At 41.1% G+C, this 21,825-nt stretch overlaps 1 protein-coding gene across 7 annotated transcripts in view; it reads right to left on the reverse strand.

Annotated features, from left to right (window-relative positions):
• The window catches only part of BBX (BBX high mobility group box domain containing), a 127,138-nt gene that overhangs the window by 67,304 nt on the left and 38,009 nt on the right, over positions 1-21,825 (reverse strand). Inside the window, exon 1 of one of the 7 annotated variants that reach the window (XM_081908416.1) lies at positions 1,796-1,902. The exons of the other annotated variants lie outside the window; for them this stretch is intronic. The gene's annotated coding sequence lies outside the window, so the exon portion shown is untranslated. Of the gene's footprint in view, positions 1-1,795; positions 1,903-21,825 lie in introns of those variants that run through there. 7 annotated transcript variants of the gene reach the window in all.

Raw genomic sequence — 21,825 nt, forward strand, 5'->3', positions numbered from 1 at the left:
GGGACAGCTAGCAATACAGAAGGGGCATCTCGCAGTGGGTAAGATTCACAGACATAAGCCTATCTCTTTGCAACCCTGTGCCACCACTGGTACCTCCTTCCTCTTTTCAAGGGTTGTTTGTGCTGAAGGCTGGGAAATGGCAGAGTAGGAAGCTGCTGAATAAATATACAACTTAGTTTCTCAAGTCTCCTTCAAATGGTCAAAATCCCCTTCAAGGATTTTTGAGCAATCTAAGGGAATACGTGAAGAGCCCAAATTCTTTTCATGGTCTCTTATAGCCCAATGTTATTTACTCTAATTGGCATGGCTTTTCCAGTGTTCAAGCAGATATCCCTTACCAATATTAACTGGAGATGGGGAAAACATAGGACCTTTTGCATGCTAAGCATGTGGCCTACCAATCAGCTATGGACCTTGCAAAAGCCGTTCATGATTCAGTAGACAACAAATCAGTACTACAGTGGAACCTCGGTTTTCGGGCATCTTGGAAGCCAAACGATTTGGAACCCCAACGCCAAAAACTTGGAAGTGAATGCTTCCATTTTCGAACATATCTTGGAAGTCCAATGGCTTCCAAGGTGCGTTTCTCCATTGAAATTGCTGACCACCCATTGCGCCTTGGCTGTCAAACAGTCTTCCGGGGCAGATTACGTTCAAATACAGTGATGTTATAATGGCAGATGCTAACAAAGTTGATGCAACTATCTACAATTGGCAATATTATTCTTACTCTTCCCGAATAATAATAACGTTATTACCAATTGTGAATAGCCGCATCAAATGTACTAATCTGCCAAAGGTTTTGCAGCAGCAGATATCCTCAGCTCAGCTTAACAACTGAACAGTGGCTGTGACCAAAAGAAAGCGCTCATTTAGAAACTGACCCTGTTCACATATTCATGTTTTTTTCTCTTGAGGAATGCAATGACTGCAAACGATGGAGTTGATTACAGAGGCAGTAACAGCAATCTTTCCAAATGGAAGAATATAAAATAATGTATGACATTAAGTTTTTGAGACTTGTAGCATCCTGAAAAGGTTAAGTGTTTAACATTTCTTTACAAGGAAGTCCTGGATTAAGAATAAAGGTTTACATATGGCTCACCATGCCTTTCCAAGACATTTAACTGACCATTAAAAATATGTGTATACAGGGTTAAACATGATCCTATTCTGAGAACCCTACAGGAAAATAGTAACTGGTCTTCAACAACAAATAAACAATGCTAATTCATCATATAGCATTTCAGTACAACAGCAGGGCCAGCCCAAGAATATTCTACCTTCAAGAGCAGTGTGCAATCTAAAAGTTGAGGGATCCATTTTTCAGCATTACAAGGAATAATGGGGAGCAGCATCTAGGTGGCTTCCTATAAATATTCCCGAGGGATAGCTGTGATAGCTTTAGTATAAAGCATAAAACTGCATACTTGTAAAAATCAGAGATGAGGAAACTATGGTTCTCCAGATTTGTTGGACTCCAAATCCAACAAACTCCAGCCAGACAGGAATTACGGGAGATGTAGTGCAGCAATATCTGAAGGGCCACAGGTTCCCCATCCCTACTGTAAATTTAATGCTAGCGACTGACACCGAGTTACATTTTCTCTTTCAATTATTCCAGCGGAGAAACAGCGAACTATAGCAGTTATGATTCCCCATTCCCTGCCCTGTTCATAAAACAGCACATAGCTAGTCACAACACACAGGAAATAAGCAATTACCGGTACTTCTAGAAATGTTAATGAAATGAAGTGTAAAGAAGTACTATATTCCAATTGGTTTAGTAACTTACATTTATCTGCTCTGAGTAGAGTACTAATGAAGGCAGGACCAGCAGGCCTTGATCTGTTGCTGTCTGGAGGAATCTAATCAGGTAAACATACAGGAACCCTCACTAACCTGCACATTGTGATCTAGAATATTGCAGATTCAATGTTCTAGAACACTTTCCAACTTTTACAGAAAAAAAGAAGGAGTGCAGCTCTTTTTAAAAACCACACATGAATGTTTCAGGGACTGTATATACAAGCAACAAAGAGAGCACATTTAAACCAATTTACAATACGTGTACGAACTGCATTTCATAGAATCACCAAATTGTAGAGTTAAAAGGGATCAGAAAGATCATCAAGCCCAACACCCTGTAATATAGGAAGCTTAACACCTGATCCCCCATCCAATATGAAACCATACCAGACCCTGCTTAGCTTTGCAAATGTACTGTTTAGGGAAGCTTTTAATGTTTATTGGACTATTGTATTTTAATATTTTGTTAGAAGCCGCCCAGAGTGGCTGGGGAAACCCAGCCAGATGGGTGGGAAATAAATAAATAATTACTAGCAGTTTTACTGCTGCACCATTTAATAATTTTATTTTGTGCATTATTTGCTTTGAGTGTGTTTTTCAATAGTTTTGAAGTATTTATAAAAGCATAGTTTCGGTGTAAGATTTTATTTGTACTGTACTAACAAGATGAAATAAAGGCACAATTTTATAGGAAAGAACCATAACAATTAAACTACCAGTATCACTTTCAAAGCCTTATTCTGGAGTTTTTGATAATATAACTTAATGCGTCACAACTTAATAATAATTTGAGTTGCAAAGTGCTATGTCAAAAACCAAGACGACAAAGCATTGTTTCCAATCAGAAGTTTCCTTCCATAAGCCTAATTTTGCTAAAGAAGTTGGTTTCACACATTAAGAACCAGCTGTTCTGCTTCTTTTGATATTCTGAAGTAACATACAATAAACCAGTCTCCTTTTTATGGTCCAGGACACAGCTGGAAAGATCAATTGCTATTATCATATTTTATTAATAAGTCTGTTCTTAGGGTAATGGGAGGGGGAAGAGAAGCAAAGCTTTAAAACAAATAGCCTTGGAAATGTTAAGAACCATTTTGAGTTACTATTAATCTACAAATTGGTGGTCTCCAAAGAAAGTAAACATTTTATTTTAGTTAGAATATTGCCACTTGTGCTTTTCAAAGCAATGGTAGTGGGCTTTATTTTAAAACTGTCAAAAGCTTTATATTCATGTTCTGCATAACTTAATTTTGGATTTTAGAATCTCATTTATTGATGTCAAAGGAAGCCCTTTAACTAGTTTCAGAGGGTAAATTAAGCCCCTAATACCATCCTCAGTGACCTGCATAGGTATCACTCTCTACCTCCTGCTAGGTTCTTTCTAATTAAGAAGAGTGACACCTGGCATTAGAACAGCATCATTCCCCACTACAGCTGACAGACGAGTTCCGGAAACTCTGATTCTCTCAACTAGTGAAAGCATTTTCAGCTCTTTGACCTTCAATTTCTTTTAGATCTGGGAAAACAACTACCGCTCCCCAGTGAAACTGAACAATTTGAATTTAAGCTGATTTATTTCTCCCCATCTAAGAATCAAGTGGGCCTAATGAGATGACGCATAAGGACAGAAGTGTCACTCTGTGCCCATTTGAGGCTGAAACAAGCCAAGAAGAAGCAGCCTTTTCCAGGACTCCCAATTTAATCTTCTTCCTCCAAGGGTTCAAGCCTGCAGTGGATACCCAACTATAATTTGTTTTTTTTTGGTTACGTTGGAAAGTAATCTTTCAGAAATAATTTTATAAAATCTTATTTAAACCTTTATGTAAATGGGGGGGGGGGAGGGGGAATATAGTGCTTCCCTCCCAGTTCATAAACACACAAGCTAGCACTGTACCTATTTCTAGTCATGCATCAATTCACTTTACATTTTATAGTAATTCAACAGTGTTCCAACTTAGAAAACCTAAATTATTAACTTAAGTTGCAGCCTGCCATCTAGTGTTCCGATTTTCACAAACTTTTTCTATAGTGATGGACAGCAAATCCTGTCTACATCAAAAACACATTCAGTTCAACTGAATTTCAGTGGAGCTTATTTCCAAATAAATGTGTGCAAGTCAGCAGCAGTGAGGGATAAAATCGGTATACCTCACTGAGCTCCACAGACCTTACATTTGAACAAACATGTCTAGGATTTCACCATCAATTGGGCTCAAGGTTTTTTTAAAAAACGTTTTGAGACCTGATACACTGCAAGGAGGAATTTTTTTAAAAGTCAGAACAATACTGCATCTTTATATACTCGGTGCAGCATTCGAAATTCACCAGATGCCAGGCACGTTTTGCTACTGATACAGGTCCAAATGTGTGGAGATTTCTGGGTGCTAGGATGGCAACCATAGTTTAAAAACCTCTGCCATAGATAATGGTTAATACCATTTCCATTTCCATTTCCCCTGTGTGTGCTTCTCCTTCTTGCATACTGGGACAAGTGAATTGTTGTTGTAAGCTACAGTCAAGCACACCGTAGTTAAGAACATAGAATTGTATAAGTGTAGCATTGGAAGGGAACCCAAGGGTTATCTAGTCCCAACCCACTTGCGATTAGACATTTTGTTGCAGTGACCATAACCTAGTTTTTAAGGCGCCATTTGGTGCCTAACTCATGTATCCAACACTGACTGGATGCAATATATTTAGGTATTTCACTAAATTATGAATAATAATATCCCTGCAATTATCGGTAAATAAATAGTTTACAGTGCAGTCTTATCCATGTCTACACAGAAGCAATTCCTATTGAGTTCAACAGGACTTTCTCAAAGTACATGTATGTAGGATTTCAGACAAAATACACTATTCGGATCCTAGATCCTTAAAAAAGTTTCGTATGATATGACCATTGTAGGAAACTATAGTTTAAGGGCTACCAGCAAATCAGAATATCAAACCAAACTAAGCTAGGGGTCTGTGAGAGAGGGGGGGGGAGAGAAAGAAAGAGAGAAAGGGAGAAAGGGAGAAAGAGAGAAAGAGAGAAAGAGAGAAAGAAAGAGAGAGAGAGAGAGAGAGAGAGAGAGAGAGAGAGAGAGAGAGAAAGAAAGAAAGAAAGAAAGAAAGAAAGAAAGAAAGAAAGAAAGAAAGAAAGAAAGAAAGAAAGAAAGAAAGATGGAGGTGGAGGGAGAGTGTGAAGACCCAGCTCATTCCCAGACTTGGATTGTTTTGTCTGAACTGCACAGATCTCAAGTTTACAGATCTCAGATATCACAAGGCAAGTTCCAAAAGAACTGTTATCACCAAAGTAATCCAGCAACTTCAAGGACAGCAATTTAGTACAACAATTCTTTATTCACTATTAGCAACCAACTCCTTAAATAAACTCATTTCAAGAAAAGAATTGTGGTTTTAACTAACCGTTAAGAAATGGAAAAAAACTTTCTAGTATTTAGCTGCATTTGACTATTAACACCTTTTTAAAATAGATGTTAAAATTCTCCAGAGGGGTATAATCCCTTCCCTTTTAGTCTTTATTTTATTAAATGTATTTTTATCCTACTCTTCAGAAGGACAATGGTCCAAGATAAGCTCACAACAATCAGTTGTGAGATAGTTCCCATGCTTAAATCTAAACTTTTATCTTGCGACTAAGGTCACTTTTTCTACATTCATTCTATCATCCTTCCTGCTTCAGGCTTTGGTGAGAAAGGTCAGTGAGGGCCAATTTCACACACATTTGTACCTCTCTACAATAGCTGGTTTCTCAGGGTTGCTGTATAACGTTTTGTCTACACAGAGGTCATCCTTACTTAAATACATTTTTCTATGTGCAAAATAATCTGTGTCTCCCTAACCGAGCCTTGTAAAGAAGCCCACAGGACTTACTTGCCTTTACATTCCCTAAATCAGATGGGTGGGAGATTGCCTGTTTTTGATGGGGTTGCACTTCCTCTGAAGAAGCAGAGTCGTCGCTTGGGGGTACTCCTGGATCCTTTGCTGTCGCTCGAGGCTCAGGTGGCCTCAGTGGCTCAGACTGCCTTCCATCAGCTTCAGCTGGTGGCCCAGCTACGCCCCTATCTGGACAGGGATGGCCTAACTACTGTTCTCTATGCTCTGGTAACCTCAAGGTTAGATTACTACAATGCGTTATACGTAGGGCTGCCTCTGAAGATGGTTCAGAAACTTCAGCTAGTGCAGAATTCAGCGGCCGGGTTGCTCACTGGAGCAAGACAGACTGAGCATATTACACCAATCTTGGTCCGACTGCACTGGCTACCAATTAGTTTTCGGGCCCAATTCAAAGTGCTGGTTTTGACCTATAAAGCCTTAAACAGCTCAGGACCGCAATACCTCAAAGACCGCCTCATTCCATATGAACCTACCTGGACCCTGAGATCATCTTGAGGCCCTTCTTCATGTGCCTTCTCCTCAAGAGGTCCAGAAGGAGGTAACATGAGAACAGGCCTTCTCTGCAGTGGCTCCCCATCTGGGGAATGCTCTCCTCAGAGAAGTTTGCCTGGCACCTTCATTATACACCTTTAGGCGCCAGGAAAAACCTTCCTTTTTAACCAGGCCTTTGGTTGACCTGGTCAACATCCCATACCCTTTTAAAATGTGGCTCTTTTTGGGGAGGTATTATTTTATTGCTTTTATTTTTATTTTATATACTGTGATCTTTTTATGTGAACTGTCCTGAGACCTGCAGGTATAGGGCAGTATATAAATTCTAATAATACTATTAATATTAGTAGTAGTAGTAGTAGTAGTAATACACACCAGCAACTAGGCTGTTCAGGGCTGGCAAAGGAGAGACTTAGAGCTCTGCTCCTGAACAAGCAGCCTATTGCATTTCTATGCAGGGCACTGAAGAGTGAGAAACCTCTTGTGTGTCTCATCCCTCCTCTACCAGTTTGCCTATGGCTACCAACCTAGTGCTTAAATAAGAAGCTGTGGTGAACTAGGGTTTTCGGAATTGCATGCTCCATGTTCCCACCCCTCACCAGTTTTGGTGATGCATATGACCACAATAAAGTTGGTTAAAATGAAACTGGTATGCGCTTAAACTCACTTTGAGAACATAGTGAACTCCCACAAAATTAAACGGAAAGCTTCTTTGTAACTGCATCATTCTGTTATGTCACTCATTATCTGACAGCCTGCCCCTTACAGAGAGACCCAAGAAACTGCTTCTGAAACCTTTGCATGCACAAGCAAGCAGATCCACCCCAGCAGAAACGGTTTGGTTTCTTTTGAGTGAAAATATTCACCTCATAACACACAAAGTAGCCCTCAATGCCAGGGGGTTGTCAACCTGGTCCCTAGCGCCCACTAGTGGGCGTTTCAGGATTCTAGGTGGGTGGCAGGGGTTCTACGGCACAAGCGGAATCCTCCTTCCATTGAGCACTGGTGAGCACTTGGTTACCATCAAGAAAGATGCATTAGTGGGCGGTAGGTATAAAAAGGGCACAGGTGGCATTGTGGGTTCAACCACAGAGCCTAGGACTTGCCAATCAGAAGGTCAGCGGTTCGAATCCCCGCAACGGGGTGAGCTCCTGTTGCTTGGTCCCTGCTCCTGCCAACCTAGCAGTTCGAAAGTATGCCGTGCAAGTAGATAAATAGGTACCGCTCCAGTGGGAAGGTAAACGGCGTTTCTGTGCGCTGCTCTGGTTCGCCAGAAGCGGCTTAGTCATGCTGGCCACATGACCCAAAAGCACCGTGAGATGAGTGCCACAACCCCAGAGTGGGTCACGACTGGACCTAATGGTCAGGGGTCCCTTTACCTTTACCCCTGCTCTATGCACTGGCTGCAAAAAACAAAACAAAACAAAGGATAAAAATCACTATAAATTGTAGCGGTGATGCAGAGGTTTAATCTGAAATCAAGCTAGATTTAAGCTTGCTGGTGTCTCTGATATCATCTCTCTTACAACAAGGGTGTTGCCATATATTGTGGATGTATGTTCTGTATTATTTTATTGATACTATTGCTGCAAGTTTGTCATGGCCTTTGGTTAGAACAATAAATTCGGTTATGTCTATCAGCCTCGTATTGTCTATGCATTAACACAATCATCAGGGGTAGGAACTATCCTGCAGGACTGACACTGCCTGCATACTCAAACAGTTCACTCTTTCATCACAGATGAGGGCGAGTGTTATGTCTTCGAGGAAGGAGCAACTCCTCCTGAAATCCCAGACTGGTGACATTCCGAGTTTTCAATTGGTACAAAAAAATGGTAAAAAGTACTGAGCCAGGGGCATGGTTTATTCCCGTGTTCAAGTTATCTGATAGGGTGCGACTGAATCCTTTAACTCTCTCTCCTCAAATGCCCAGCTAGGCACAAATAAGGTCAATCCCTTTCCATCTCCCAATCAGGAAATACATGCAACATGTTGTGACTGAAAAGGTGACAAGATGTTTCCACAGAGGCTTGAAGAAAAACTGTGATGCAAACCAACAGCAATGCATTTCCTTTCCCTCCCCCCCCCCCACCAGTGCATGTTCACTAACATGCCTTAACTTCTAAAACACCTGGGGGTCTCCACAAGCACAACCAGCTCCCTGCTTCATAAAACTGCAGAAAGATGGCTGTACTTGTGGAGGGAGCTTGGAATGGCAACAGGAGGGAGGAGCTAGCAAACTCATCCCCACTGGATTCCATCACAATGTTTATTTTACACACAACGAACACTTGATTCACATATTAAAGTTGCAAGACTAACAGCAGCAAATTTAGCTTTTTTCTAGCTTGAATGGGAGTGTACGAGGTCCCTGTGCAGACACACCCTTGTTGACAACAATCCTTTCATTTATTAACCACTTTGTATTGAGCACAGCAATTATATTGAAAATAAAATGTACTTTGAGATTCCCACAAACGTGGACTGCAATTCTGTGAAGTCAGACAGCTTACATGTAATTGATTTCAGTGGGATTAAACTGCGCACAAGGTTGCAGCCATCGTAATTTTGAATGGAGGACAGAAAAGCTGAATTATGGAGTCCTGCATTTAGGGATTCTCCTCATTGTCGCCAAGTAAATTCAACTTTAAATCAAAGTGCAATGGTTACAGAAGACTGGCACACATGAGAAACCCTCAGTAACTCAAGTATGACCCAGCGCTAAAATGGAATTTCAAAAGGAAGAACTGTCCTAGATTTTCTTTGCAGAATATAGAGGCTTGTTAAGTATTTAAGGAAATACTAAGAACTATTATTATTTTTTAGCGTATATCAGAAGTAATTTTCTCTGTGTTTATCTCAAAAACTAAAAGAGAAATGGAGCAATATGAAATTATTTCATGACGCTTCTTTAGGTCAAGTGTCTAACACGGTAAGCCAGCTCAAAAACTCCCCCTGCCCTCTAAAATATCATAGGAAGAAAAGGAATAATGTTTTTTTTTTTTAAGTTACAGTGACCCTGCCCAGTGGAGCTTAGCATCTAAATTTTCAAAGTGAAAGAAACAATACTGTAGATAGAAGAAAGAAAAGAGGGGAGCAAGGGGGGAAAGCAATAGAGAGGAGAGGGGTAGCATTAAGAACAAGATGCGCATGTAAGCAAATGCCATTGAAGATACTTAAGTGTGGAATGAAGTTTTAAGCCAAAGGCTGCTTTACTTAAAGCATCACTATGCTCTGTCAATATTCATTCATAATGGAGATGAATGGTTATGCAAATCTCTCTTAGATACATGCGACAATAAGTCATACCTAGGGAAATCTGAAGACGGGAATGTTTTCATGTGGAGTTTGAGTTTTAGGTAGCAAGTATGAGACATGCTTGTGATCTAGCCAAGATGTGCAAGTCATGCAGGTTTGCCTGAATAGAAATCTTCAGGAAAACAGTGACATCACATTTCACTCATGCCATTCTTTTTTTTGCGTAGGATGAAATCTGAATGATGTTCTCCAGTTTTATAGTTTTCTACAGAAGGGAACAGGAGACCTCTGGTGGCCAAAGAGACTATTGGCACTTACATTATTTTCTGTTCTGATCCTGTGAAAGCTCATAAACAGCAGGGCCTATGGAGCATCTTATTACAAGAAATCACCAACTCCAAAGGTACCACATTGGTTTTTGTCTGCAGAATAGCATGCCTACTTTTCTGAAATATGCTCTATATAACCAGGAAATAAAAGTCACTTGCTTTTTTAAAACAAGTATTTTTTATGCTTTACAAGTTAATAAGCTTGTCTTGCTCATCAGCATCAATATAAAAAAAGTGTGATCACAGGCTATACACCTAAAATAAGCACAATTCCAAAGACAGCACAGTGACCTAAAACATTTGTTATGTTTGTAGAGTGGTTTTACAAGTACCTAAGTTGTAGCTATGAATGAGAATAGTTTATTACAGAAATCTGCAAAAAAATGCCACTGCATGAAAGCAAGACATTAATGCATTCCTAGTCAATTAACCCTCCTTTGAAATGTAAACCCTATTTGTCTTCTTCAAATGAAAAGAAATGGGCATATATGATTATGTTCAAATAATTTTAAGTGTAAATTTCATAACCTACATTTTATTATACTTTTAAAAAAAACAACACAACAATTGTCCAACCAGCTGTACATAGACATTTCACATTTCACATTCACAACACACACAAAACTTCTGTAATGTAGAATGGACTTGCTTTACTGAGTGATGTACAGAACAAATTCCTGATAGTCTGTGCCTAGCATCTACCAATCAGGCTATGTGGACAGAAAGTTTAGCAGCAAGCAGCACTAGCTAGGTGCTAAGGGAAGTATTTACAACCCAAGAAAAAACAAGTTAGTTTAGGTTATGACATCATCAACACTTCCCATTTTAAAAATCCCCTATCAGTATATACTGTACCATAAAACATAATGAAAGGTTAAAAACAAACTTCAATAGATCATTTTGGGGGGCAGACTCTTAATTGCCTGCATAGGCCTGGCGGATGGCATTGTGGTCTAGAGCACTGAGCCTAGGGCTTGCTGATCAGAAGGTTGGCGGTTTGAATCCCCGCGATGGGGTAAGCTCCTGTTGCTCGGCCCCTGCTCCTGCCCACCTAGCAGTTCTAAAGCACATCAAAGTGCTAGTAGATAAATAGGTACTGCTCCGGCGGGAAGGTAAACGGCGTTTTCGTGTGCTGCTCTCGTTCGCCAGAAGCAGTTTAGTCATGCTGGCCACATGACCCAGAAGCTGTCTGCAGACAAACGCCAGCTCCCTTGGCCAGTAAAGCGAGATGAGCACTGCAACCCCAGAGTCGTCCGTGACTGGACCTAACGGTCAGGGGTCCCTTTACCTTTAGGCCTGGCAGAACAGAAAAGTTTTCAGCAGGCCTTTTAACTATCACTCTGATGTGCAGGGTCCAGTCCTGTGTTGTCTACTCCTGCAGCCAAAACTGTAGGATTTAACCCCCGCAGAGAGCAAGATTGAACTCTGAGCATCAGCTGGTGAGTGGAGGGCTTAAGCTTACTAGTTGCTGCCTCACTCATTAGTTTCTTCCCACATCTCTGTGGACCAACACTGACAGGTAGGCAAGACTGCCAACCATCAGTCAGCTGAGCATAATTATGATGTCAGATGACTGAAAGGTCGCTGGTCCTGCCCATCTGGCAAAATTTGCCTATGGGTATCGGGTAAGATAAAGATCTGGACCACTGGATCAAAAAAGTTCCCAGTCCGATCTAAGGGATGCATATGGGGGGGGGGGTTTGCTGGGCGATATATTGCCCAGGACCGGGATGAGAAGCAGACCGGGATGTTGATTTCGCTCAGCAGTATATTGCGGGTGAAACCACCACTGCTCCTGAGTCCCTCTGCTAGCAGCGTCTGCTAGAGGGAGTCAAGAGTTCCTTCCTCCAGTGGGCGCTGCTAGCAGAGGGACTCAGGAGCAGCAGCAGTTTCACCCGCAATATATCGCTGAGTGAAACCTCCATCCCACTTTGCCCTCAAGTGACGCAGAGGGAGAAACAAGCTGTATCGGCGAGGCATCAATACAACTTGTTCCTCCCTCTGCATCTTTAAACTGCTTGATTGAGCAGTGACAGCATGGGGGCTGTTTCAGCTGGGGAGGGGGAACCTTCCCAATCCCCAGCTGAAGCTGCGTTGTTCAGCTGGCAAGCACCTGGGTGAAACCGCCTCAGCTCTGGAGGTGAGAGCTGGGGCAGTTTCACCTCGGTGTCTCGCAGACATCTTGTCTTTTCAACAGCATGGTATATCGCCAAAACGCTATGTTTGGCTGGCGATACACTGCAATGTTGAAAACCTGATATTGCCCAGCCCTAATATATAGTTATGAATCTCCCTTTCCAACGTTACAGTAGACATGAATATTGAGTCAAAGGGACTAGGCAATTTATACCAAGCAACACCAACAAAAGAGCAGCAGTTGATAAACATGTGTACCTTTCTTATATGATGGAATTTAAATGTATTTTGCACCTGAGGGTTGGAATCTCTATTTACCGTATTTTTTGCTCTATAAGACTCACTTTTTCCCTCCTAAAAAGTAAGGGGAAATGTGTGTGCGTCTTATGGAGTGAATGCAGGCTGCGCAGCTATTCCAGAAGCCAGAACAGCAAGAGGGATTGCTGCTTTCACTGCGCAGCAATCCTTCTTGCTGGTCTGGCTTCTGAGATTCAGAATTTTTTTTTCTTGTTTTCCTCCTCCAAAAACTAGGTGCGTCTTGTGGTCTGGTGCTTCTTATAGATAGAAAAATACGGTAATTTATATTAATAACATGATCAGTGGTCTTAGGCATTATTGCCTGAATGTGAAGTATCAATCATGCAGAGGCTGTTTCCAGTTTCCAACATATGCTTCTTAGTCAGTGGTTCAGATTCCACTGCATTTTGATACAACAGGAAGTCTTGATACACATCAAGCAGCAAATAGGACATGAAGATAAGCCTAACAGTGATGTGAATTCCACACTAATTTAACAGCTGCTAAAGCCCTTTACCAGTTTCCTGCAAGACAACATCAAAAATGGGGGAGGGGGGGGGAGGAAATAATATTGAATCAAAAATTATGCAATTCAAGCATTTGGTTTTGTTTTTGGTTTCTTAAAAAAACCCCACTAAATTATACAGTACTCTGTATGAAAATATGAAGTTTCATTGTAGACTTTAAAACCGAAGAAATGTTAACAAGCAACTATAGTAATTAATTGTTAGTGAGGATAGGAGGAGGACATGAACACCATGTTTCAGCAACTTGATATGCAGTATATTGACTTAAACCGGCATCTAAACCATACTGTCTCTATACATTGAAGACAACTGCTGAAATTACGTGTGCAGCTCAACCAACATTAAGTACTTGAGACTGCAATCCTAAACATACTTACTATACAGTAAGCCCCAGTGAACACAATAGGATTTGAAGCTCAGTCTTGTATTTACTCAGAAGTAATTTCTTCCAATTTCCACGAGAGTTAAGAATGTGCTTAACCGGCCTCCTGAACACAGCTACGGATCATTCCCCAATTCTTGATCTGGAGGACTGCCCGTCCAGTCCAAGTTCTGTTTAAATATACAGACCCTTAAGAAGGAAAAGCAAAAAGGATCCCTGCAGAGCCCCAAACCTAGAGAGCACAATGAGCATGTGCAAAGGTTACCCGATCACACTCATTCCCTCTATGGTGAGCTATATTGTATTTCTATTTAAATTACAGTCATTTCGAAACCTGTATAATAAATTACCCTATGCTAATTTTATGCAAAAATCTATTTCTTTTTTTGGCAATGCATTTCCTCTTTGTTGGTGATGTGTAAGTGGTTACCCTATGAGATACTCAGGAAAACCAGTACATGTAGCAGAAGCCTGACTTCTGTCTTCTGGGTTTCTGAGGGTTTTCCTGTTGTTATTCTGTTTCTCACAGCTACAATAAACCTACCATTAAAACCTACCATTATGGGCTGGTCATTTCTTCATCAGAGGGCAAATGGACAAATTTAGCAGGGGATCAAATACTTTCTCCCATTTAAAATTTGAAAAATTGTTCATCATGTTTAAATCTCTGTGCTGCTAACTTATATAAGTAAATATTGTCAACGTTGATAAAAATATTTCTAAAATTGGTAGCAGTAGTTGTGGCAAAGGCAAGTTCTTCATAAAAGCAAGGTGACAGAATAAAGTGGTACCTCGGGTTAAGTACTTAATTCGTTCCGGAGGTCCGTACTTAACCTGAAACTTTTCTTAACCTGAAGCGCCACTTTAGCTAATGGGACCTCCTGCTGTTGCTGCGCCGCTGGGCACGATTTCTTTTCTCATCCTGAAGCAAAGTTCTTAACCTGAAGCACTATTTCTGTGTTAGCGGAGTCTGTAACCTGAAGTGTACGTAACCCGAGGTACCACTGTACTGGAGTAATTCCTGATTTATTATCTTGAGTAAAGAAAATTAATTACATAGTGAGGATAATATTCACACTTCAGTGTTTTAAAAATCATTTTAACTATGCTTGTTTGCAGTCAGGTGGCAATCTCTCAATTTTACCAACAGAGGTTTCTTAAGCATAATTGTACTTCTTTTTCTCTGCACTAATCCCATGTTTTTTCTTATTTTCTCTCTTCTACATCTTGTGCGGTAAAAATAGAGTACTACTTAATGCCTATATAACACCTTTCAAGTGTCTGAAGCGCTTTGCGTATACTATTTTGTACAGCAATCCTGTAATGCAGGCCACTTTCTTGTTCCCCTGTGGCAGTTTTGAAGCCAAGGAAAAGAGAAAAGTGGCTTGCCCCCTAAATTCATGGCAGGGGTAAGATTTGAACCAGGGACCTCCTGGCTCAACTCCTAGCCACTACATTACGCCAATGGGGATCTCTATTACTGCATTGCAATCCTGCTCATGCCTCCTGAGAAATAAGACCCACTGAGTACAATGGGATATACCTAACTACACTACCTTTAATCACTGCGGGCCCGATCCAAAGAAGGTTGCTGCAGATTGCTCGTGTAGCAGCTTTCTTTTCTACCACTCACACCACCCACTGAACAAAACCATTCACAGGCTCCATCATAAAAACTCTCCTTTTGAAGCAGCTCTGTGTTTAAGCAGCTTACAACACAATGAATTGTGTGTGGGCTGGGTTGCACTATTTGTGGAAACAGAAGGGGGAAAGCCCAACGCATGAGTATTTGCTAAAGCGTTTCTGTTTACTAAGTAACAGCCGGCTACCATTGGAAAGTGGGCACTTAACCAAAGCTATGCTAATAAGGGACAAAAGCATGAACTACTGTTAAGTACATCTTAAAAGATGCGGAAATATTAACACTGATGGTCTAAAGCAGAGGTGCGGAATCTGCGGTCCTCTGGATGTCAATGATCAATGTGCGTAACAAGTGATGGTGTTGGAAGTTGTAGCCATTTCTGGAGGGCCACCAGTTCTCTATCCCTGGTATTAAGCCACCGACTTCCTAATCTAATGCAAACAGATCTATCTACTCAGAAATAAGTTCCACTGAGTTCCATGGGCTTCACTACCAGGTGTGTTTAGGAAAGGATTATAGCCTCAAGTGTATAGCCATCTCCAAGTAAATACTCACGACATATGTTACCCGAGACTAATTCATCTACCCATCCATCTTTCAGATTCAGCCCTCGTTATTTTTGGTGCAAAATTCTACAACTCTGATTAGGTCGTTCTGCCAAATATAGTGAATAGGATATTACTATCTAAATCATCAGCACCACCATCACCATGACTTTCCCAGCCTGTTGCTTTTTCTTTTCAGAAAAGGGAAACAGATGAATAAATCCAACAGGTTTTTTTTAAAAAAAAATGTTGCTAGGGCTATGAAAATGATTGTTTTCTGAGCAGGAGTACTAGCTTCCGACAGCAGCTAACACGAAACACGGAAAAATGATTTCAGTTGAACAGAGAAGAACAGGGTGGAGCCAGAAGGCACTAAAGAATGAAACATGAACAAGACTTGGCTCTTGTAGTCTATGCTCAGCTGCACATTCGAACAGCCACCGCATTACTGGCATACCAGTATTACTGCTAACATCAACAACAATAACCCACCCGCTCTTTCACGTGACTTTTTTTTTTTTTTTACAGTTCATCAAAACAGAGTTGAGTACTGGCCTATCGAAATTCTGGTTATACTGAACAGGGCTTGTGCCCTAGATATGTAGTTTTCCAGTACACTTGTTTCCCTGAGGCTGGAGGGGTATTCTCTAGTTGTTTCAGAGAGTTGCAAGGTGGTAGAGGAGAGGCGTAATGGTCTATGGCAGGCAGGTTTTACAGGATATTGCAGCGCTTCAGATCATTTTTATCCAAGGGCGACAAGTGTGGGGGGTGGGGAGGAGGGAGAAGAAATGATAATGCACAGGACAGGCAATAATTCCATTTCATGCCAATAACTATTTCTGATTCCAGCCTGAGTAACATTTATTTGTATCTGTGTAACCCACTCTTCATCGATTCTGATACCAGGGTAAAAGGTAAAGGTAAAGGTACCCCTGCCCGTACGGGCCAGTCTTGACAGACTCTGGGGTTGTGTGCCCATCTCACTTAAGAGGCCAGGGGCCAGCGCTGTCCGGAGACACTTCCGGGTCACATGGCCAGTGTGACATCGCTGCTCTGGCGAGCCAGAGCTGCACACGGAAACGCCGTTTACCTTCCCGCTGGTAAGCGGTCCCTATTTATCTACTTGCACCCGGAGGTGCTTTCGAACTGCTAGGTTGGCAGGCGCTGGGACCGAGCAGCGGGAGCGCACCCCGCAGCAGGGATTCGAACCGCCGACCTTTCGATCAGCAAGTCCTAGGCGCTGAGGCTTTAACCCACAGCGCCACCTGTGTCCCGATACCAGGGTAGGGTACAACAAAACCACCACAACAACCAATTTCAAACACAAACACTAGCAATGCACTAATAACAAATGCATCAAAACAAAAGCAACTATTTAGTAACGTAGGCACCTAAAATAAAAGCAACTGGGTAAACCACACAGTCATGGTTACAATGCCTGAGCAAACAAGTAAGTTTTCACCTGGGGCCAAAATGATAGCAGAGAAGCTGCTTGCCTTATTTAGGAGAAGGGCCCATCCTGCACCAGCATGGAACTGACGTGGGGCATGAAGCAGAGCCTGCTCTGAAGATCTTAAGGCACAGGGAGGCAAAAGTGCTCCTTCACCTCTTTCGGTCCCAAGTCATTTCAGGCTTTAAAGGAAAGCACCAGGACTCTGAAGCAAAAGGGCAGACAATGCGATTTGTTCAGTGTAACACGATACCATCTGGCTGCACTGATAAAAATTATGGCAGCCGCATTCCACACTAATTGAAGCTCCCAAGCCATCTTCAAGGGCAGCCCCACATACAAAGCATTAGGGCATGCTCTCCCACAATCCTGTTTTGGAAACGAAATAAATAAATAACAACATTTATGCATTACTTAGCTATCCCACCCTTTCTCCAAGGAGCTCACAACAATGAGGCGAAAGAGATAGTGACTTGCTCAAGGCCAACCAGCAAGTCCCATAGCTCAGCACAGATTTGCAGCAGTTTTCTCCACAAGTCACTGTTCACAGCTGCAGTTCAACGTACATTCTCCACTGAGGCCTTTTTATAACGGTAACACCTAAAGTGGGCCATGGGGACGGCTCTGATTTCAAAAATGCTGATATGGGTAAGAGGCCAGATTCATGTAGAATCTGGAGGTGATACCTGGATGCATCAGACACCCAAAATAAGTTTTGTCCCTCTTAGCTTGCAAAATTACCTAATCACATACACCTTCTTCTAAGCCACTTCATTGTCCAGCCTCAGAGTATTCCTCAAAGTAACAATATCATTTCTAATTATTTTTACGTTTCTCAAATGTAAGCTTTCCATCCACATTTTTGCATTACTGCACTTAACAAAACAAGTCAAATAGTAACTTCTATAAGGGTAAAAACTGGCCAGACACTGTTTAAAAAAACAGCTTGGCTATAAATAACGTATTTTATATTGCAGTATAGCCTCAATTATCCAAAGGTGGGTAAGTAAGGAGGCCCGGGTGGGTAATAAAGGACATATTTCTAATCAGAATTGTAGACAAAGGCAACAGCTATTGACACAAGAGTTTGCTTGGCAATTGGTTGTATGGGAATTAGATAATAAAAACAACAATCAGTTTTTTCAATCAGAAAAGTTTAGATAGTAGTAATCTTGCTGCATTATACAACAAGGTACTTCATAAGGCATACAGTCGATATGTGCTTAGAAAAATAAACTGGAGGGCATAAAAGGGCATCTTTATGGGCTCCGAGAATATTTCTCTTAAACATGAAGTAAGAAATATAGGTTGCCATCCACAAACCTTTAGACAGAGAATGCTCTGATTTAATCGTTCTTAATTTCATGCCATATATTTAAAGCACATTTGCAGATGACATTTAATGCACATCCTGAGAACTGTAACTTAGACCCTACAGAGCTACAATTCCCAGCACCCTTAAAACACTACAATTTCCAGGATTCACTGGGAAAAGCCAGTGCTTTTTTCTGGGGGGACGCGTACCCCTAAACATTTTGTGACTCTACATTTGGCCTCATGGAGGGGCAGTATTTCAATATGAGAGTACCACTAAACATTTTTTTTAGGGGGGGAAAGCACTGGGGAAAGTTATGTGTTTTAAATGTGCTTTAGACGTGTGAATGTGGCCAAGAGCTGTAAATCAAAAATATCCTAACTCAACTAATTTACAGGTTGCACAGAAAGAACTGTGTGGCTCAATCCTACGCATGCTTAGTAACTGAGTTCTACTACATTCACTGGGGCTAGCTCCCAAGTAAGTTTGTAGCTGCCTACATAGGTCAACATTTTTAACAGAGCAATCCGAGCCAATTTTGTGTTGCATTGGGGGTTGGGTTGAAGTGACTTAAACTTCCATCCAAGCCCTCCAGCCCTTAACTGCAAAGCTGACTGCAGCATCCCCCAGCTGGTGCAGAGGTTCCCCTTCCACCTGTTGAACATGTGGGTAGGCAGCAGCCAATGAAAACTGCTGAAACCAGAGGTGGGAGGTAGAGGGGATTCTGAACCAGCCCTACTATTGTGGTGTGGTAGTACTGAGCCCAAATGCTGTGCCAGCTCCAGCCTGGAAATCCATCTGCCCTCAGTACTCAGGTCTGCATGCTAAGTTAGTAAACTGATACATATTATTGAGAGAAGTATGATCTCAGTATGTACCTAAATCCATGCAGATTAAAAATATTTGACTGGCACTGCCAAATTATGGAATTCATAGAATAGAAATCAGAATATCAAGGCACCCTACTTCTTCTTTTCCTCGGTAATTTGGACAGTGTTTTTTGTCGAAGTTTCCTTAATACCGCAAGTCTAACTGATATAAACATTCAATGTGTCTTGTTTTTCCTAGTTGTAGACGCAACTCCAGGAAAGGAAACTTGAAAAACAAATGAAGCAATCGATAAGATTGAGGGGCAGGCCAAGGGACAACTAATAAACCAAGGAACTTCAAAACCCCTTTTTCCGTTTGGGAAAGTAATTTCTGACGTGGAAAAGCTCATCCTGGTACCACAGTGGTTTCAGCGCTGCTCTTATCAGTCATCACTCTTACAAATACCGACTAGTACTATCCTGAACAACTGCATACCATGAAAGGTTACAGGCCACCTGGTGGGGATGGACTATTATATTGCAAACCTTTATAACTCAGTGCAAATGTGAGAAATTTTGTGGAACTTTGAATCTAGAATCCAGTTTCTTTGCAGACATGAAAAAATATCCAAACACCACCATGGCTATGTGATTTCACATCTACCATATTACTGAAATTCTAGTCCTGGTTCACAGGATATATGGTTCCTCATAATTAATTCCTGTGTGTATTAGAGAAGTCTAATACAGTAATCCACAACTTAGATCTAATTGCATATTTGCTACATTTAAGAATGTGGGATACCAAGTACTAACTTTTAGATAAATCTTTTGTCTTTTTCTAGTTTTCTAGAACATGTTTCTATTATGGGACTGTAAAAACAAAAATGAAATACTGCTTCATTAATTCCCCCACCACCATACACTATTAACAATATTTGTCACATGGTCTAGCTGGCTCAGCTTTGCAAGCTGGTGCCCATTTAACCCTATTAGCAAGGCTAGATTCCCAGTTTTCGTATATATAAAGCAAGTTGATAGCTCTTATAGAATCGGAAATAAGAAGAATGTGCAAAATCATTTTGTGATATATAAGCCCTCTCCCACCCTTTGTTGTTGTAGCCAATGACAGAAATCACAGCTGTAACTGACATGAAAAAGGAGTAGCTATATCCATAGAGATAGGAAAAACAAGAGTCACAATTCAGTTGCCTGGAGATGGAACTTTCAAGTTCCTTTTAAAATTCTCCACACCTTGGGTGAAAGCGACAGCTGCTTATATAAAATGGTGGAGAGACCAAGAATTTTAGCATACCTGTTACTAATCAGCAGCATGCTCCCTCACCAAACAAAAAGTAGCAACATGACTTCATTCTTTTTCGAACTCAGCCCTTGCTTCATGTGGAAATTTCTTTTTTTAAAAAAAACTTTTAAAATGGCCTTGAGAATAAGCAACACCAGCATAATCCAACATTGTGAGCAGAGGGCTGTGGTTGAGTGATATAAAACACTGATATTGCAGGGTAGCAATTAGGCTGATTTGGATTTTCAGCCAAATATCCTTCCTGCAAATCACCCTTTAGCAGCCAGCAAGTCAGCCTATTAAATTGTCCTCTCTTGACCACCTCCAGTCGAAACCTAGTACGTACTCAGTTGCACAAAAAACCTGTGCTACATTACCCTGTTGCAGACAAGTTGTATTTTCACACTCTTTTTTAAAAAAAAATCACAGGAAAATGTGCATAATTAGGAAACAATTTGCATTACATGCAAATTAGGCCACCCTGTTTGGGGGAATTGGAATACGGCAAGTCTACTATTTAAAAATAAAACAACTGCGAGTTAAAATTAGAAATGAAGAACTTCTATATTGTTTGTTTTCCACGCAGAAATACAGGCAACAAACGTTTGTTTTACCACAGAATCCCCTTCACATGTATTCAAAAGCTCTGCAATAAATATGTCACAGCAGCCTAGCCCAACTGTTTCCACTGCCACCAGAACAATCCCCCCCCCCCGTCAGAAAAGATGAGTGGCAACACCATGCAGAATGCCCTGGCTCTCGCCAAGTTTTTTGAGAACCAGGGCGCTCCTGCACGCAATGATGCCATTTGGCTTCCTTGCCCCCGGGGTAAGAAGCCGAGCGGCAATCCTTTGCGGAATGCTCAGGCTCTCAGAGAAATTTCAAGATACAGGGCATTCCGGTGGTGGGAAGGGGTGGGGGGGCAGCCTTAATTCTTGTTTCGCCTGAGATGGAGAAATCGGCCGCCTCTGCACCTAAGAGCCCAGTCAGACTTGGGAGACATTATTTGCTTCACAAAGCACATTCTGCTCCACGGGCCAACACTGGGTGGCTACGAAGGCCCGGCGGGATATAAGCAATAATTTTATTATTATTATTATTATTATTATTATTATTATTATTATTATTATTATTATTAATTAGACCATCCCTGTCCAAATACTGAACTCAGACAATGAGTTCAGCGGCACTTACACCCAGTTTAGTGGTCACGGGACTACAGTCTTCTGTAATAATTATTTAAATGCAGCCCCCTATTAACGAACTAAAAAATAAGAATCAAAAGACTGCATTTCCTTCAAATACATTTTGATAAAACAAATAAAAGGTTTGAATTTTACTTGCGTTTTAAGAGCTAGCTCATTTTGCCAGTTACTAAAATTAGTCATAATTTTTTTGTTAGGGCGGAGTGCAGACTTGATAACATTATCTTGCAAAATTCTTGTAGAATGTCATGCTCATCCATGAGGTTAACTGAGTGACGTTGGTAGTCACTATTTCTTTTCTCAGTATTTAATGGATCACAAATGTTATGTCTGCATAAGCCCTTCAAATCAAATCAAATACCTTTATTGGCATCACAGTATAAAACATTTCAGGTCACTGGGATAATTAAAAGGACATGGGTG

This window comes from Podarcis melisellensis (genome assembly GCF_964234715.1).
Source record: "Podarcis melisellensis genome assembly, chromosome: 4".
NCBI classification, from domain to species: Eukaryota; Metazoa; Chordata; class Lepidosauria; order Squamata; family Lacertidae; genus Podarcis; species Podarcis melisellensis.